We start from the raw sequence: 18,733 nt of genomic DNA, 5'->3' as shown, positions 1-18,733 counted from the left end.
CTACTTTATGGGTGCATGCCCTTCCAATTTTGTATCTACCCAGAAGAGTCAAGCAGAGGTAAATGAGCTGGCTGACACTCAGCCCAGAATGTCTACATGATCAGGGTAAACATGCTAACAGCCTAGGTAGTGCAGGGAGACTGTTGGAGGCCAACTATTGTACAGTACCACAACCTTTCTTCTTTTGCAGTGATTCTAGCAGTCTGAGTGTCTAGATCTATCAAGCCAGAGAAGCCATAACACCATGCTGGAACATCCAACGTAGCAACTCTGATCGGGACACAGAAACACAGAAATGATGGGAAGGGAGAGGAGAGGGGGCAGTGCCAAGCAGTTAGCCAGCTGCTTCTTGAATCCCTATTGCAGCTGAGTTCTATTAGGTATAGAGGCTGTTCTTGACTAGGGACTTTTCTTTGGATGCAGGAGCTAGTGTACCTTTCAACCAAGTCATAATTCCATTTTTGGAATAATTCTCTTCCCTCCTGAAGCTACTGCCCTGTCTTCCTCCCTACATGTGCAGACATGCAAACGTGCACTAATAGGGTACTCCAGAACATGGCTGTTGTGGACAGCCAATGTCAAATATGCTCTGTGAGCACTAGCATGTAGGGCACTGACTAATTTTTAGGTGAAGAAATAGTCCCCTCATTAAGCTGTCCACCTACTTTAAATTAGGCATATGTTTACATACCTTGGGGAATTAGGTTCAGTGTGTTGTAACAAAATGTATGAGAAAGTGATGTAGCCTTGTTTCTTATTTTATACTTTGAACTAAAATTTTAGCAGAAGATCAATAACAGATACTGGTTTTCATAAAACATTTGTAAAACAGGAAACACCACTTGTAAACACTGATACAGTTAGATATTAGGGATACCTAGAAGGAAGCACTGTAATCCTAGTGCTGTTGAGCCAGTGAGACCCTAATTTTTTTTTTATTTTTCCTAAGCTGGCTAGCTCCACCTACTAGGTGCATCTCAAACGTTTCACCTTGGGTTCTGTAAGGTAAAAGATTGCTCACACTGACACTGCAGGATTGAAAGCTTCCTAGATTTCCATTTCATGTGCTTGCATATAGGTAAGGCCACAAGAACTAATCAAGATCTAGATGAATTCTTGAAGGCACAATTGTATATGCTTAAAATGTCTGTCCAGACATTATGCCTAAAATTTTCTAAATCTTTCAGTGAATCTTTTGCTCTACTAGGATATCCTGCGTTCTTCCTCTATTTTTTTTTTTCCCCCCCCTGGATTTGACAAATTTCATTCCTTTAACCTTTCCTCACAAATCTTGCTTTCTGAAGCTTTTAGCATTGTGATTGCTCTTCAGGATTCTAGTTCTTCTGTATCCTTAGAGAAGTCCAGCACTTGGGTACATTTTTGTAGCTGTGGGTTTTATAAAAAGGCCGCTTTTTACTGATAGACTGCCGCCTTAGTTCCAGATACAACATACCTTTGAATTAACATAACTGAATTACCATTTTTCCCATAGTTTTATTTTGTTCACTAATGAATGATTTGTAGTTCTTAGGAATATTTTTTTACTACTGCTGGTGAGTCAGGTTGTTCCCCATTTTGTGCCAAGTCAAAAGCTGAAAACTTTTGGTTTTACTTGTCTAAATTATCATTTTCTTTATGGATCACTTCTAGCTGCCTCCTCATTAATTGAGAATAGTATAATAATTCACTGAAAGATATCAGTGGCAACGCATCTAGCCCACGAAGAGTTTACTACCTCTTCGTACAGTTTGAAAGATTTTTCTGCATTTTTAAGTATGAAAAATTACTATCTTGCAAGCCTGATGAGGCAGTTATCTGCTGTGTTAGAGAATGAATTGTTTTAGCACTGTTTCAAAAATGTTGCGCATGTCATTTAGACCAGCGGCTGCTACAAACAGTATAGGGAATGAGCATTATAGTAATCACCGCATTTGGCAACCTGGCTCCATAATCTGTTTTTCGCTGACTTTTCCTTTTTAGGCCAACAGTTACGCCCTCATCTGGAAAAATTGAACTAATACAATTTTCCACAAGCTATTAACAAGACTTCTAATATCATAATTAAGTAGGATGTGCCATTCAGAGAGTAGCCACCCTGTGTTGTGCTCATGAAATGAAGTAGGTTAGGCTGTATTCTTGAGTTGCAGAGCTTGGGGGAAAGAGTCCCTGCTTCAGAAAGCATGGATCTTCACTCGGTAGATGTCACTCTTGTCACCGAATCTCTACCAGCCTCTTCTGGGGTGGTGTCTGCACTAAAGCTTTTTTAAGTTGGTGGAAACACATTGCCCATGTGCCATTTTTTGTTATATTTAGCTGGGTGATTTTTGCTTCTTGAAGGACCTGACAAAGGGTGGGGACCTGCATATTTATCTGCTTTTTCTGACTTCATCCCATCAGGAAATACAATAAAATACATTATCTAGTAGATTCAATTAAATACATTTTTCCTGTCCAAGCCCATCTTTCTTTAGAGATCTTGTTCTGTTTGTGACTTGAGGTAGCTTAGACAAATATTATTTGATAGTCAGAAACTATGGCTATAGCAACTACAAAACCTGGATCTTTATTCTTACATGGCATAGCTGATATGTTCTTCCAGCTAAACTCCTGTATGTAACTCTTAACTAAAGTTACGCACAACTGTGGGGGAAAAAAAATAAATCATTAGACCATGTTACTGAATTTCATACATTAAAGCCATTGTGACTTCCTCAGAACTGCACAGAGTCCTTTGCAATCCACAGATTTCACAAGTTCATATATGATTCTCCTATATCCTTCAGGATAACTACATCGCTATAGAAATTTTAGAATGCAGTTTGTCACTGGTGTTTTTGGACTAAGCCAAAGAATGAATGAAGTTTAAACACCTTTTTTTCCTGAAGATTCGTTGCAGAATAAATATCCTCTATCATCCAATAATCAATTTGTACAAAGTCCCTAGGAGCAACAGGGCTGTATCGTTTAATTCTGGATATGTGTGACTTCCAAAATATCTTCTGAAGTTAGCTCATTTCCTTGGGTTTTACTATGATAGAAGTTGTTTCATTTTACCTCTGTAATTGACGTATTTCATTTGAATCCCTGTTAAACACAGGTTTTTGTTAGCAGATTTGTGTGGAAGCATAAGAATTTAGATGTACACCAACATTCACCCAGTTTGAGAGCAGTGTATTATGGGTGGGGTTTTTTTTACAAAGATGTTTGTACTGTACCTGGTATATGAATAATATATGAATAAGTGGTGTGATGAAGTTCAATCCTAAACTTTTAAAGCTTTGGCAGAGATGTTTTGATGAACCGAGACAAAAGGTCTGCCTCACTGCAGCTCTGCCATTCCACTAGATTCCAATAAATCCAATTATGCATCCTTCTATCTTCTTTTCTTCTCAAACACTACTTAAAAAATACTTTCCTTTACCAATTTGATGAGTTGAACTCTTGTTATACATAGGAACGTTCATATATAAATGAGAAGATACTGTCTCCCACTTGGTGACCAGAAGACCAAAGTATCTTAAAAACGTTTCTAACAAATTAATAAAGAAAAAACAAAGTTGGACACTGTGTTCCTATCCATGTGGAAAAAAACCAACCAAACCACAGAAACACCTGTTAGTCAAAGCAGATAATACAGTCCAACATATCTCTGTTCCTTATCATTGGAGAATACATTACTGGATAACGTAGTACCCTAGTTACCATAGCCTAAATGCAGCCTCCCTCTTAGCATTTCAGTTTTCTGTCCTACTTATTCTTTGAAATCATTGAGTAATTGTCACTTTAGCACCCTTTAGTGATTTCTAATCAAACATGGAGAAGAAACCCAAACAAAGAAAAACCCTCAGTTCAGTCTTCATTCAGTGCTCAGATTTGGCTAGGAGAGAGGGAGATTGTTTGGTTTTTCACTCATTAACTCTTCATAATTTTTGGCATACTGTTTTAGTTAGAATGAATATATCTTTTTATGCTGCATTTTGGTTTTCCATATGAAATGCCTTCAATTGTCACGTTAATTAGAACAGACAAATCTTTTCATTCAATCCACCTATATTTTAGCACACATATCCTTGTTCTATCACTACTTTCTTCTAATTTACAGGATTACAAGTTTTTTAATGTTGCTTAATAATGATTTGTTTTAATAAAATTTATTGTAAGTAAATAGTTATACATCTCTGAAGAGTTGCAGTGTATGTACATAAGACTTGGTGAAGTACAAATATTTTTGTGTTTTGCCAATGGATGTTGCATCTCATCTGTTGCATCTCGTACTGTTTCATCTGTATGAAGCATTTTTTCTCATTACTTTCTAAAATATGATTTATCTAAAAATATGATTAATCAGAGATATTAAAAACTAGCTGGTTATGTATTTTAGGGAGGCTGACAAGATTTTTTAAAATTGTCTTTATTTTCACTTGTTAATGCTTTCAAAAACTGCAAGACAATAGGTACAGAGGTTTTCAAAGGTTTAAGGTAGGGCTAGCATTTCCTATTTTTTTTTTGAGACAGAGAAAAGGTTGGCAGTTTAAAATTGTTTCAAAGTTGTTACAGTAGAATGTTATTTTAAAGTAGAGGGAGGAAAAATGCAGGAGAAAAGCTCTGAACAAGCTGTACTGATTTCTTGAACCACAGAAAAATGTAATTTAAACTTTGCGTTTAGACAGCTGTTCAAAACCATTGGTTCAATTTGATTTCTCCCAGTCATCGTTAGCTTTACTATTTTGCCTGGAAGAAAAGTAAAATTTTATATTTAGAATGTAAGGCTTGGATTCTGTTATGTTTCATTGTCATTGATTGTCACACATATTTGGACGTGCATCTTGTCTCTTCCTGATCAAGTTTCTCTGTGAAAAATACATAAATTGGGGTGGAGGGAGGGGGATAACACATAAACTAGCTAGCACTTTTCAACATTTAACAAATGGTTTTTCCTATTAGGGTCTTTGGACTTCCTGGGAGTGGTCATTTTCTGGGAGCACACAGTTTCTAAGAGAATGTGTAGCTAGCAAACCAGGATGGGCTATGGTGTACAGTATTTATATAGAGAGAATCTCTAAATACTTCAGTGCATCCAGTGGAAAAGTTTGAAAAACACTGGTCTGAAATTATGCTTAAAAAGGTGTTTTAATGCACTTTCTCAGAAGTTGCTATGTACATATTCTGCAGGAACCCTTACCATGTGTACAGAAGGCAAAAATGTACCCGAGATTCTGGTATTGCCCTTGTTTTCCAAAAATATGATTGAAAGTCACTAGCATTTGAAAAGCCTAACATGAGATGTTCAGCAAAAAAATAAAACCAGTGTCTTGGTTAGGCATGTGTATATATGCATTATGAAAACATGTTAAGATTGTGTCCTACTAGTGAAGTAGTGTCTTACCAAGAAATATTGTCAGTGTTACATAACAAAAAGTTGTCTTTTTCAGCGTTGTCCTTCTTTCTTCCCCTCCACCTTTCTGTTTCAGTTCACGTGACTGGACTTTGTACCCATTTACCGATAAGTGCGCAGCCATCTTGTTTGAAAACTAGAGGCAGAAACTGAAACAGTTCCGTGCTGCAAGGTAAAATGCCCCTTCTGCCCCACAGTCTGTCATTTATATATAGTTTCATTGTAAACATTGAGGTCATATATAGTTGGAGTTCATATTCTTTCAGAGCTCAAAGCAAATTCTTCATGGCAGGAAATTAGCAGTTATGAGAAGTAATAACGTATGTAGTGTTATCTTTTCCTCATTAAGTTAATACAATGTATTTTATATAAGAAAAAAAGATGCTAATACTGTCTACTCTTGTCTGTAAGATACTATCAACTGTAGTGGCAAATTATTTTGTAACAAAATACACTTCAGCATTAAATATTGGAATGGAGTAGAACATTTCCTGCTTGCAGCGGATTAAAAAGTTTATAACCTTTACTTGAATTGTGAAAGCATTTTGAACAAAAAAGAGAGCAGGGTGTTTCTGAACTAGAACATTTTCCAGCTGTGCAACAGTGGTTTTTCCTTTACCACTTAAGCTCTGGTTGTTTAAAAAATAATGTTAAAAGTGTATATAATTTTGATTACAGAATCTGTTTTGAGAGTCAAATGGAAATGAATTGTTAAATTGTTTTGGAGGGGGTTAGGTTCTGAAATAAGCTTGTAGTTTTGAAGTGACTCTGGTTTATGTGCGGTGTATGTAACCTGAGAAAACCTGTTTAATTCAAAGGTGGAAGCCTGCAAGACTTAAATGTAACTTCGATAGTGATACTAAATAAATCTAATCTCTTCCTTTGTAATCTCATACATGTCCAACCTGCTAACTGGGCGTAAATGCAACTACTGAGGGGACAGTATCTATAAGAGGAATCACTAAGATAGGATGGCAAGAAATTATAAAGAGAAAAGGTAAGGAAAAAATCATCACTTCTGAATAGGATGTACCTGCCAGGCTTGTACAGAAAGACTACATTTGGGCAGCCACGCTGAGACAAGAAGCAGGAAGATGAAGGCGAAGCCTCTTTAACCAAAACAAGTGCTGAACAGAATCAGACCACACATACTGCTTGCTATGTGGTTTTGTAATGACTTGTTAATAATATGGATTCCATACATCCTGTTTTCTCACAAACATATTTTTTGCTTCTGCCCTTAGGGTTTTCTCTAGGTGGATTTTAGTAACTGCAGACCAGGTGTTAAATCCCTGTCAGACCAGCAGCTGGGGCTGTTTTTATACCAGGAGAGCCACAACTGCTACTACTTGCTGGTGAAAGAGCCTATGTTGTGGGGAGAGGCATCGTGGAGGAGGCAAGCAGAGAGACACAGCAGCATCAAGAGTAGTAATGGTAGTGATAATAGCAGTACCTGACCAAGCAGAATTGGAGGCATCAAGGAGCTGCATCCAAGAGGTATTCAGTCTGATGGCACATTAATATGGGATTCTTGTGTAGGAAGGGATTTGGAATGGGGTAGGGCATAGTTTAGAAAGAATAGAATTACAAAAGAGTTAGTGGGGTGGCTTCTTGATTGTAGAGGAAGTTTGGGGATGAGGAGGAATGAAATACAATTAGTTTAGGGTGAGAAGAGGGATAGGAGGAAGACAAGACATTTGAGATGGATTGTTAAGTGCTTAACAAGAATTGTGGCTGTGGCACTCTGGTCTGTGAACATAAAAGTCTGAACTGCTTCAAGTTTACAATGATAGTGATCTTGGATTTTTTACATTCTGGACAGAAGTTTTAAATTAAAAGGTAGTGGTGTAAAAGTGGCCTCATCTTTTTTCTACTATGCTAAAGAATCGGTTGATCAGCCATACTCATAAAGAAATCTTGGGCACAGAGCTCAGACAGACCTATTTTCTTCTGACATCTTAAGCTAGCCAGACTGGTGTTTGTAGGGTGGTGTATGTGAACATGCTTTCTGCAGGAATCCTTAGTGGTATGAAATTTTTTTAATTAGAAGTCAAAGTCAGTAAACTAGAAGGCTACTTTACCATCTTTTTTTTTTTTTTTTTTTTTTGGGAGGGGGGGTAATATTTATACTCTTATATTGTCCACTGCTGACAGAATTGGCAGCTATGATGAAGAAAATTAGAAGCTGTTGACATGGATTAGTCATTTAAAAAAGTTACTCTTAGCTATGTAAGAAATGTCATGTCTCCAGTTAATGTAAGTTTATTATAATAGACAACTGGATATGTTGTCTATTATAGCAATTGTCTAATAACAGCAGTAAAGTATTAGTTCTGAAAAATGCATGTTGGACAGAGGGAATGATATGTTCTTTTTCACTGATGAACAGAATTCATCCTTTAAAAACATAAGATTGTGTTGTACCTGAAGGCACAGAGCAAAGGGAAATGTCCTTTCTTAAAAACTTCACTTGAAGACATTCTGACATGATTGAAAAAGCATGTTACTCATTTCAAACATACTTGCAGCATGCTTCAGTACAGGCCAAAAGATAATGAGACCCCTGGAGCTATTATTGAGAAACTGTTCAAATGCTAAAAGGAAGTTAATATTGGTGTACCACAAGAAAATGTGTACTGTAAGAAAATGGAAAAAATGCCTTTTTGGAACACTTTTTATATTGATTTATGCTCTTGAAATGTCATACAAAATAGGGTGAAAATGTAGTGAATTACTACAGTCTTGAGCCAATGATAATTTTCATTCATTTTGTCATGTTGGGATTTTGCCTCTTAGCTCCTATGTGTGAAGGGATGGTGTTCTGATTTAACAGCAAGAGTCCCTATGAAAGAGAGAAAGAAAGAACTAGAGAAAAGAAAGGGGAGGGGAGGGAGAGGGAAGGGGGAAGGAAAGAGAAAGAGTTTTCTATTCACACAGGGCAGAAGGAACCAGGATACCTTGTGGCTTAAATTGCTGTTTTTACTGCATTGCTGTAATATGATATATGCATTTCTACAGTCTTTGAGATACTTTTTTTTCTGTCAGACACTAAGGACCCACTTAGCTTCTTCTTGTATTGTAGGCAGATATATAATTTTTATTTTTACTTTTTGTCTAGGTGGGGGAGTCAGTCAGTTTTGTATACTTCCTGAAATTAGTAAATTATTAAATATTTGGAATTGAGATAAAATGTTGGGTAATGGATGTGCCTTGTTTTGTAAATGTCTTTGCCCTTTGTCTTGCACATTTTTTAGATGATTCTGATCTATGTATTTTGCAATCAGGCATCTATATAACAAGTATGAGTTCATAATCCTTCTTTTACTAATGGTACAAGTGTTCTTTCCAGGATAAATATTTTTCTGGTTTGTAAGACCTTCTAATGTAATGATCCATGCCTTTTGTTTCTGAGTCTGTTTTTCAATCATTCTATTTGATTTTAAAGCTATTTTGTACTTTTAGTGTTTATAGAGAATAATGCTAGTGGACTATCTCTGCAGTAGAGCTGGTTAGAAAGTGGCTTACCATCTCACTATTTTATATATATATACTTCTGAAGCTTTTTTTAGACAAGTTAATTGGGGCAAAATAAAAAATATAAATGGATAATTCTATTCTCTTTACTGTAATTTTGCATTAGTCTTAAAAAAGTGGGGGATTTGGAGGGTAATCTTCTAATCCTGTTCAAAATAACATAATAAAAATATCTCCCTGCCCTAAAGAACAACAAAAGTGGTTTGGTTTCACCTTATAAATGCTAAATAAGCTATTTTTCTAGGTGTAATAGTAAAGGAAAACAATTTCATTTTTAAATTGTGACATTTTAAAAAACTTTTTTTGTTTTAAAATTTCTTTTTTTTTTTTTCCCACTAGAAATAATTTTGTCAAAAAAATTCCAAACAATTTTTCATGAGACATGTTCATGACTATTTGCAGAGTGAGGATATATACTTTCCTGGATGTTAGTTGTGTAACAGAAGTTCCAAAAAAATTTTTCTTTGTTTTAGAAACTGTAGAGAAGGACTTTGGTCTTCAATAGGCAACTACATGTGTTTATTTTAAATGTTTCTTCTGCAACTGAAGAGGAAGGAGAAGCTATTCTTTTATGTCCTGAGAGCCTCCTGCTTACACCAGCAACACCATAAGTCAGCTGATATCAATTTGAATTATTTTTTACTTAAAAAGCTTTTCCATTTCTATCCCTGGTAGAAGGCTCACATTTAGAGTCTGGATGGATTGGATCACAGCAAAGAAATTTTTGGCTAATGATAATCAATGAAAGTAGTTTGCCACCAGATCCATTAATCCCTTTTCCTTTTAAGTGGAATAGCTTGGCCCTGGCTAACAGCCAAGTACACACATAGACATTTTCTCACTTCCTTCCCTCCCCAGTGAGATGGGGGAGAATATAGCAGGAATAGGAGTGAGAAGACTCATGGGTCAAAATAAAGGCAGGGAAAACACTTACCAAGTACTGTTGTGGGCAGAAGGACTTGGAGAATTTAATTTATTGCCAGGTAGCATATATATTTAATTACTGATTGGGGTATCAGGAAACAACAAAAAAGGACAAACATTTAAACATGCAGGAAAAACACTTTTCCTCCTACTTTCCCCGGCTCAACTTCAGATAATTCTCCTCCACCTTTCTAGTCTCCACTTCACACCTTCACTCCAGACATTTCTTCCTGCCGTGTTACTGCCGCAGGCTGCATTCAGTCCCTTTGGTGAGGCAATGGGTGGCACAGGAGGACAAAGTCAGTGCTTAGCCATTTCCCTCTGCCACTTCTTGCTCACTTTTTTCCTATCCTCTGGTATGGGCCCTCCAGGGGAGGCAGTCCCTCTGGGCATGTACCTGCTCCAGTGTGGAACATCTCCTGCGACTCCAGCCTTGTTCCCTTCTCCTCCTCTCTCTGCCACCCTTTCTCTCTGTGTTCCTTGCCCCTCCCCAGTATTTTTTGCTCTTTCTTAAATATGTTTCCCCAAGATGCTGGCAGTTTGGCTCATGGGATTAGCTGTGTCCTGCAGTGGGTCCGTTGACTGGAACTGACCATGTTTGACACAGGGCAGCCCCTAGTCTCTTTTCACAGAGGTCCCCCTTGTAACGCCCCCCACCCCACCCCACCACTGCCAACATGTTGACACCTGCATCCAGTACATTACCATGAAAAAGTGGTGTTGGTTTCAGTAGCTTGGTAAACTCAGATAATCCAAATACAGATACAAGTGATCTTTTGTTTTGATAAACATGGGAGGAGTGTTTTTTTCTTATACTCTAACTCTTTTTCTAATACGTGTTCTTTCTAATAGTGTTTCGGGGAAAGAACGCAAATATTGGACTTAAGTAATAGTCCAGACACAACCATTTCCTCTTGATTAGTTTATGTACCTTCTAATACAGTCGTTCTCAGTCTCTGCAATGATTGAACAGCTCCTTGTGGACAAATGAGAGGGCTGCTTGCAGTACCCCTTTTTCTGTTGAATGATCTGAATATATCTATATTGTATGATGAGTATACTGTTACTGTCTCTTCTCCTACCCTTTTTGTGACAGGACAAGCATGTGCATCCCACATCTGTCCTGTGATGAGAATGAATGCATCCTTGTGGTGTGGATGAGGGTCAGGAGAACACGTGATAATTGAGAGTGTGAATAGGTGCATTCCAGTGGTATGACCAAAATGTACACTATCCATGTGAATCACTGGACAGTGCCCATACACATTAACGGACTTTTTCTTGACATATGTCAGGAGCTGAAGTGTTTTTTCTTTTGTGACGTGAACCTCCTGAAAGAAGGTAATAGGATCTAGTAGTGACTGTCCAGACATAGGCTGTTTTGGTTGCCTTGTGTGTGTGTGTGTGTAGCCTTTAGGCAAGAGGGCAGCAGGGAGTAGGCTGTGAACCACAGTCAGGCTGAACTCGCAGTCTGTTGGTTGGTCACCTCTGACAACAGCTTCCCTGAAATATCATCTGGCTTGAGTAACAGGGTGGAATGTAATTTCTATTCTGTCAGAACTCTATCAGAGATAAATTCATTTGTCTGACCAGACTTGTGATTGTAACCTGAATACAGGGTTGGCTATAGCTGACTTCGATCAGAGAGTTACCAATATTCCTGTAAAACAATTCTTGCTTTTGGATGTAATCACTCATATCTTTGTTTGAGAATAATTAAAGAATAAAATATTTAAGAGGGAATATTCATTGGATTGCTATACAGTCTGGAAAGGAAAAATACTTCTATGCATCATTTGGGGTGATGCAAAACTTTGCAGCTAAAACTTATGAAGACTTGTCCCTAGTTCTCAGATTTTGGTGAGATTACTCAGAGTAGGAAACTGTTACACCAGTAAGGTTGGTAAAACACATACTAACTGAAAAATGTAGTAATTGTTTATTACACAAAGTTGTTTTTTTCATATTTTATGCTGAGCGCACATGGGCAACCCACCATCAAGGTGAGATTTATTTCATGTAACTTTATTCCTTTTGTATACATCTAGTCTAAACTAGATGTTTAGACTGTCTTTCTAGTCTGTGGAAAAAGATTGTGAGCATCCCTGGAGGTGTTTAAGAGTCGTGTTGACATAGCGCTGAGGCATATGGCGTAGTTGGGAACTGTTAATGTTGGGTTAATGGTTGGACTGGATGATCTTCAAGGTCTTTTCCAACCCAGATGATTCTGTGATTCCAACATTTCATTATACTAGTCTTAAGAAGAGATGAATCATCCTCTAAAGGTGCCTGTCTCTTCCTATTAATTAGAGAGGAAGCCTAGATAATTAGCTCAGACTAAATGCATAACTTCAAAATGGATAAATTCAAATGGATTGGTTTGTACCATGAGTGTCTAGTTGATATGGGATATCTAGGCATTTAACTTATACATGAGTGAAATTATTACTGACTGAATGCAGTGTTTTCTCAATTTTTGTATCTTGGTACAATCAGCTGTATTGAGAGCCCTTGAGTGTCATCATAATGCAAGTATAAATAACAATAGAGCTGCTTTAAAAATAATAATCCCTCACTTTAAGAACAAATTAATGCAAAGACAACCTCTCTTTTCTTTAAATGAAACATTCTTTCAGAAATAGCATAAAGTACTGGATCATTTTATTGATGTGCTGCTTGCTAGTTTCATGCAGCAAAGAAAAATTAACGGGCCATTTAACTGCAATTTCTCTGGTAAACCACTTTGACTAGAGAGGTGTTGTAGGTAAAGTGCAATAATATTATGTTATAAAATCCAAAGCTTTGATCTTGACAGACTCCGTAGGATGCCAGTGAGTAACTCAGGGGAGAGACATGGGATTTTTGGGGGGTGGGTTGATTTTGTCTGAGGTTTTTTTTTTTACTCCTGTAAGTTTTAGTGTTTTCTTCTGATAGGCATTTAAAAACTACCATTTCAGTGAAAAAGGCTTAGAAACTGCTTTCAAATTGAATGAAATTAAAATCTAGTGGTTGGCCATTTGTCTTACTGTCCCTCAAAAGACTTACAGCAAAACTCACATACCAACCTTCACATCTGTGCACTATCCCTATGAAGGCAATGTATTGGAGTTTAGCATCTTAGTGCAATGTTATGTGTAATTAGACTTTTTTTTTCCTTTTTAAACATTTTGTAGACTATTACTTTGAATGTGAATGGAAACTCGGAAGAGACCAGTTTGGCTATAACTGGGTGAAGGTGAAGAGACTGTAACCAGTCAGTGAGATGAAGCTATGGTTTATATGTTGGTGCAATTCAAATGGACATAACAAAACTCTTCTGTTAATTCCATGTGTAAGACTCACAGTCTTGCAGTCTTTACAGTCTCACAGTCCTGTACAGTGTTTATCTACTTGCTTATCATAAAAACAGAAGTACAAAGTTTTAGTCACACAAGTTCTTCTTCCTCATGTCCATTTGAGACTCTTGAAAAAGGCAGTATCAAACCCAGTCATTTCACACATCATCTAGCTCTGGTATATTAAAAAAACCCCTGACTCAACAGCTTTCAAAACTATTCATTAAGATAGATGTCATGGATGAGTTTAGCTAAGCCCTCAAAGTGTGTAAGCATCATATTACATTGGTTAATATAGCATTATAAAGTTCTTATTCTAATAGGCATACACATTAAAACAGATACTTATTAATAGCATATGTCAACAGCTTTACACTTGTTGTCAGTCAGTGTCATGTAATACTTACTGAAGTTGATAAGGATTTCATAAACAAAGCTTTCTCATCTCTCATCTTTCTGTGCCATCAGCATCTTATGGTAATTTATTATTATCTATTTACACTAAACAAAAAATGCAGAGATACAAACCTAAAATCCTGTGAAGTGGTGAATTGTAAATACAGAGCAGAGTTGCATCCTTCATACATGCTCACACATTTTAGTAATGTGCAGTTACTAAATCTGAAAGTTTATTTTAATTGTTTAGAGCACTTGTCTCTGGTTTCCAGGCAGTGACATGACACAGTCACTAGTAGTTACTCATGATTAGCTTTTTTTTTTTTTAATGAAAATATTTTTCTTTCTCAGGATGGTGCATAACTGGCAAATAGGATGACTACCTGTGTTATCTGGTGGTTTTCTTTTATTATATTGCTGACCAGAGCCCACATTTAAAAATTAAACTTCTAGTGAGCATTTGGCTAACAGAAGGAATATTGTGAAACAGTAATCATGGAAAAGAGTATATGCTCTAATATGTCTATGTAATTATACAGGGTTTTTATTACAAATAAAATAGTGGCATTATATCACAAAAGATAATCTTATCTTCCATTCAGGTTATAATTTACTACCCGAAATAATGTTTATTATTTATTAATACTATCATTAAGTTCTGTAGTTTAGTTGAGATGAAACTAGCAAATTCTTGAGAGACCATTTTAAAAAGATACCTAAATTGAACTTATATCTGATGGAGGCTGTGTGGCTTCATCTCTATTTGATTCAGACCCAGTAATTAATCATGCTTGAACCAGAAACGTGATTATTTGTTCTGGTGTTTTCCCAGGTCATGTTAAGTGAAATTTCTGTTTTACAATGAGACAACTTTTAGTAAATCAAGTACAGATTTTAATTTATCTACATAGTTACCTGAAGATGCATACCGAAATCTAATGGCACTTTTCAGAAAAGCATTCCAGCTTTTTTATAGACGCAGATATCAGTCTACATATACAGGCAGACCCAGCCCTCTTTGCCCACACTGTGAGAGGGCTGAATGCAAATCAGTTCCAGCCTGGGAAACAAATAGTCATCCTAATCTGGCATTGAATCTGAAGTGCCTAACCAATAGGTAGGATGGAAGATTCTTGTGTCACTTAGGCTTTTCCAGAAAAAAAAAACAACTAATAAGCATGTCAGACGTGCCTGGACCTGAGGCAATGGGAAGAGCATGTCTGGCTCTGAGGGCTGTAGAGGATTCTGAGAAGGTATCTTACCAGGGAGGAGGAGAAATAACAAAATATTGAAAAATCAGCATTAAGAAATAGTGAGTTTATACTATAATAATAAATGGTAGAAGCATATTACTGAGATTGAGTTGCCAGTGATCAGTTAGGATGCCGTAACTGACTTTTTGCGCAGTCATAGCTTGTTGCAAATGCAAAGTAATGTTTGTTTGTCTATGAATTAGCATTAGGACCAGGCCAAAAGGGTATAGTTTTATTTCTCTTTTCACAGTCATATGACATAAAAGATGCAACAGATATGACTGACTTGCAAGAGAGGATTTGAGAGATTTGTACAACTCTTAGGCTGATACCAGAAAACTATTACTACTACATAATATTACTTTACTATTTATTGCAATTTAAAAACTTACTTTTTTATTTCTCATTAAGCTGAGGAATTTTCTCTTTGCAGAATGTTATGGAGGGCAGGGTTGTCTTCTAGTTTGTTTACAGTGTGATTTTTATGACTCTTAGGGAAATTTTTGGAGTTCTGGCATTCAGTTAAGCAAGGTAATTTTTTTTTTTTTTTCATACTGCTTAATTATAGCACAGCATTTTTTAATGAGGTGAATATCTTTAAATGTTGCTTATTTCATCAGCAAATACTATACCTTCAAGGATAAAATATTTTAAATATTTTCTGAAAGGGTTCTGTTACATTAAAAGAGTATTTTAGCAATAAATTGCTTAATCAAACTGAATAAAAATGCTGGGATGATTCGGCTGGGAAGAAGGGTTTGAAAGAGTTTCATATAGTTGCTCTTGTAAGAGATGCATGTGTCCGTAGTAATCAGGATAAGGATGAAACAACTAGCCATATCTTGAGCCACTTATCCTGGGGGGGGGGGGGGGGGGGGGAAGATGACTCCTCAGCTTCTATATGATCTGTCAACATTTTTTAATGCAGAAAAACAAAACTTAAAACGAGTGTTTAGTAAATCCATATGAAATATCAACAGTGGATTATATCTTTCATTTGTTTTCATCCGCTTGTTCTTACACATTTATACTTGTTTTAATATGAATAGAAAATACGTATTAGAATCCCAAAAATGTAATTTGAAGATATGTAAGAAAGGTAGGATAAGTGTGTATATGCACCCACATATATGTGCAGATGTGTATATTAACATATCTATGTATGTATGCATGTATATAGATTCATGTATAATGATTAAAGTATTGTAGTTTGAAATAGCATGTATGAAGTCCAAATTCTTATATGGCTCTTGTTGTAGGAGATTAAGCATCTCTTAAATCTGTTCAGTTTAGCAGGCACCTTGGGAAGAAAGAAGGTACTATTAGTCCTATTATATCAAAGGGAAAGTGAAGCAGAGTTTAAAAATTGCATTTATGTGTCCTACATGCAATAAAAAAAAAATGTTGCCAACTGAATCTGAAAAACCATAAGGCTTCAGAGCTGAAGCCTACTGCAGGAACATCTAAAGGATGTTGTGGAAGTAAAAAAAAAAAAAAATCTAATTGGTTCAATGCAAAAAAACAAAACAAAAGTTAATTGGTTCAAAATGGTCTAAAACCAATTAATGAAGGTAAAAAGATCCATGGGGGGCTATTGAGTACAATGCTCTCCTGTCCAAAATTCCCTAAACAATGACTGCCAAAAGCTAGAAGGGTGCACTAGTAAAAGAATATGCTTGCCAGGTTTCTTGCATTCTTTCCTTAAGCATTTGGATTGACTGCTGTTGAAGACTATGTTAAGTGGAAGACTCATCTGATTGGTGTAATCATTTTCATGCTAGGTCTGCACATGCCTGTCTTTTCACCATCAAAAACCCTGGTGTGACACAGATGAGCCTCAGCATTCTCAGAACCTCATTCTTCTCACGCCCTTCCCTTTTTACTCCTCCGAATTTCTTTGCTGTTGTCCGTTCCACTCAATTTCATCCATCCAATTTTTCTTGCTTTCCAAACACATCCCTTCAAGGTGCATTAAAGTCTGCTGCAGAGAGAGTACACCAGAGAAATCAGAGTGGTTGGGATTAATTTTTTTTTTCCTGTTTCCTTGTTGATTTCACTTCAGGGACGTGACATCAGGTGGAGGCAGATATTCCAATGCGTGACAGTGTTTACAGATACTCCTTCACAGTGGAGGAGTATCCAACAATATTATAACAGAGACATCTTTCAATAGCATTTTTTTTTGTTAATTTGTAAAATGAGAAATGGAGGTATTAAATAAGGCTAACTTCTGCAGGAATAGATCCAGAAAATAAGATTTTCAGCCGCTTTAATATTGGGCACAGTTATTGTTCGCTTTGCTGTGTAGATTTATTTAAAATATTATATGAAAAGTCTGTATAACATATGCAGCAAAAGATTTTAATGTTTGACCAAGATGATTAATTTTCTTAGGTATTTTGGGGAACATGTTATCTTCCTGCTGATGTCTCTACACAGACTTGTAGTTGCTTTAAAATTCAGATAAATTGTAGTCAGTTAATTTCTAACATATTTCACTCATTTTTTTAGATTTCTTTCATTCTGGAAAATAAAATACAGCTACTACTCTGGTTTCCAACAATAACTTTGCTCAGTAAAAGGGAAATTAATTTGCGCTGTTCACTAGTGTCTAAAGACCCCAAATATATTCAAAAAGACTACTCTCCATAGCTACATAACTTATTAAAACACAGGTTGTTTGTACCAGTTGAATTAAACCTTGGAATTGCTATTTGTAAAAGTTGCAAACCCAGCTAGCTTTGTACCTTTAAAATGATGTTTTTATTAGTGGCAGGAGTATGTATTTCTAGCTTTTATTCAGACAACATGAAGCCCACAGCAAAACTGAGGGTGGCCAATAATTCATTGAAATGGTCCTGCAAGCATCCTTGCAACTCTCTATATAATGTCACCAACATATATGTCACCCTTTTCAACGTCCCTGTTAAACTTGGGGCCCTGAGGGTCTTGGGACCTTCACAGTCAGAACAGTGGACTAGAAACATAAGATGCGGCCGTCGGTTGTTCCTATCCTATGGGGTCAGCATGTTAGTTGTTCTCTTGCAACGTGTGGAAAGCAATTCATGCTTGTTTATCCTGTCAGGGAAGAAAGGTAAATCTACTGCATAGATTAAAAGTCTGCACTGTGGCAGGCGCTACACAGCTTCATTAGTATGGTAATTTGATGAAGGGTTGGTTAGATGCCTCCTGCCACGCAGAACTGGGTTTAGTATTTCAGTCTTAAAGTTGCGTATGTATTTTCCACGTCTGAAACAAAGTATGTTGCTTCCCGTAGAGTAAACCAGGTAACAGTCTGTTGCAGCAGTGATAAGGCTGGGATCTTTAGATGTTGCTGGCTGAAGTCTAAACCAGAACTGTTGTCATCAAAGTGAGGTCAGTAAAGCGTGCATTAAGCAGTAAAAATCAGCTAATATACTTATTAGTGTTTTATCTGTATGTGAACAAGCACTAAAAAGTTAAAATCCTCTTTGCACCTATACTTTATGACAGAATGACAATAATGAACGTTGGGAATCAGAGGTCCCATTCTGTGTTGGTTGATCCCACTGTTTTGATCTCTTCTCACTTGTGTCAGTCCCAAGTATTATCTGCCCAGGTTCTTTCCAATCAGTTCTCTTCATCTGCCTCAATCATAGCTCCCCAAGTCTTTCATCCCAGACACTCCCAGTTCTCTCACCTCTTTTCCTCAATTTGTTTTCCTATCTACTGTCAAACTTCCAGTTTCTTAAACCCTCTATCATTTCTCCTCATTTCAATCTGCAATTCTCATCCCATCTGGGTCTCAAGCTACCCTTCTTGCTCTTTATTCAAGTCAGTGCAAGGTCTTCTAGTTCTGACTACTTCATCTGCTCTACAGATACTTTTACCCACCACACCTCACTGATTTATAAATC

At 36.7% G+C, this 18,733-nt stretch overlaps 1 protein-coding gene across 5 annotated transcripts in view; it reads left to right on the top strand.

The window, feature by feature from the left end:
* Positions 1 to 18,733, top strand: part of STS (steroid sulfatase) — a 114,961-nt gene that overhangs the window by 5,228 nt on the left and 91,000 nt on the right. For 4 of the 5 annotated variants that reach the window (XM_074814894.1, XM_074814890.1, XM_074814893.1 and 1 more), the window contains 3 exons: positions 5,472 to 5,567; positions 6,640 to 6,892; positions 18,115 to 18,212. The gene's annotated coding sequence lies outside the window, so the exon portion shown is untranslated. The remainder of the gene's footprint in view (positions 1 to 5,471; positions 5,568 to 6,639; positions 6,893 to 18,114; positions 18,213 to 18,733) is intronic. The other variant, XM_074814891.1, reaches the window with a different exon arrangement.

This window comes from Strix aluco, chromosome 2 (assembly GCF_031877795.1).
Source record: "Strix aluco isolate bStrAlu1 chromosome 2, bStrAlu1.hap1, whole genome shotgun sequence".
NCBI lineage: Eukaryota > Metazoa > Chordata > Aves > Strigiformes > Strigidae > Strix > Strix aluco.
This window is presented reverse-complemented; position numbering and strand designations above follow the sequence as displayed.